Below are 1,703 nucleotides of genomic sequence, written 5' to 3'. Positions count from 1 at the left end.
CTAAGGCTCAAGTGGTAGAGTACTAACCTCTAGGGGGTAAAAACAAAAACAAAAGAAATTTCAGGGGCATTGCCCAGGCCTGGACCCTGAGTTCAACCCACAGGATTTACGGGTGTGCTGAAGTATATGAGCACAATGCTCTAAACAGAAAGGCAGAGGGTTAAGGCAAAGAAATCCAAGCCTCAAAGAGATAGGACAGAACTTTTAGGAATCCTTGGGCAGGGAGAGCAGAAAATAAAAGGTGTGTGTGAGGGTGGGGTGGGGGGTATTAAACACAGCTGCAGACAACGATGTCAAGTCCAGTGCAATTCTGGAAGGTCATAGACTACGTGAAAGTCATTAAGGGTGGTGAAGAACTCAATCAAATGTGCATTTTCCATTAGTGCAGATTTAGCCCTAACCTACACAATCTGCCCTCAACAGTGTTTATCACTCCTTGCTGCCTCTCTGAAAAGCACTATTTCAACGAGGCAAAACTGTCTTTACTTCCTCCCGTGCTATATGAGGTTTAAGCCCAGAACATGACCTCAGCCCCCTCCAGTTTGACTCTTTTCAGATCTGAGCTTAAATATATAACATAGTCTAATATATTCAGAGATAAGAAAAGTAGAATTGGAACTTTTCTTCATGAAGCTTGGAGTTAACAAGTGACTCTCCAGACAAGCATTTAAAACGTTTGTGGACTGGATCTAGTACACTTTCCTATGAACTAAAATGGGTAGATTACTCAGTATTCAAGTTTATTCTTACTTCTGGAACTGCTTACAAATTCCTGAGTGTGGTACCTGTATTTTTTTTGCTCTCCACTGAATGAGAAGTACCTGCAAATGTGTTATGACAGATGACTATGATCCAAATAAAATATTTGAAATAATAAAGAATCAGGGACTAGAAGCCAAAAGACTTCTCAGAAGCTATCGCAAGAAACTGTGAGAATGTGATCTGAGAAAACAGGCTTGAGGCAGAGAAGGAAAATCTAATTTGAGAAATAATTAGAATGACTTGAAGATCTAGGAAGCAGAGAGTCAAAGAGAGGGGGAAAGCCAAGAGTTCTAGGACTTTAACAAACAATCCTGAATCTTATACAAAAACTGGAAGGAGATTGAAGTTTGAGGGGAAGGTTAGAACATTCCTTTTTGAATGTGTTGCTTTTATGATGTCCATGAATAGACAAAAAGAAACCACTGGAACAATCCAGTATTATGAAGCTCCAAAGAAAAGCCTGGAGTGGAGACACTTTTTTTTCCCCTACATTGTACATGAGAGTGATTTATCAAGCATCCCTTACTCTTCTATTCATTGTAGCCATTGATGAAATCAGAATCCCCTATATGCTTTCTAATACACACACTCACACATACACTCTCACATACACAGGGAGAAAAAGGGAGATATTGTAGTGTTAATAGCATAGTTTCACAAATGTTTAGTTCCTAGGTGTCATGAGTGAACTACACTTGTGTCTTTCCACAATGTCAGAATATATTTAATAACAACAAATTTACAAGCTGCATCAATTTCTTTGGCATTAATTAGCCATATTCTGCTAACTGTGCTCTATAGCCAGAAGCCAATTGGAAACTAAGTTCTTTTATTCCAATCTTATTAATACCGACTCTGAGATTACTTATTACACTTCACAATAATACAGGCTCTAGGCTGGTTTTGAAAGGTTAAAGTGATTCAAAGGTTAAAGGCATTTA

The sequence above is a fragment of the Dipodomys ordii genome, unplaced genomic scaffold (genome assembly GCF_000151885.1).
Source record: "Dipodomys ordii isolate 6190 unplaced genomic scaffold, Dord_2.0 Scaffold206, whole genome shotgun sequence".
NCBI lineage: Eukaryota > Metazoa > Chordata > Mammalia > Rodentia > Heteromyidae > Dipodomys > Dipodomys ordii.
The sequence above is the reverse complement of the archived record's forward strand: the minus strand, read 5'-3'. Positions refer to the sequence as shown.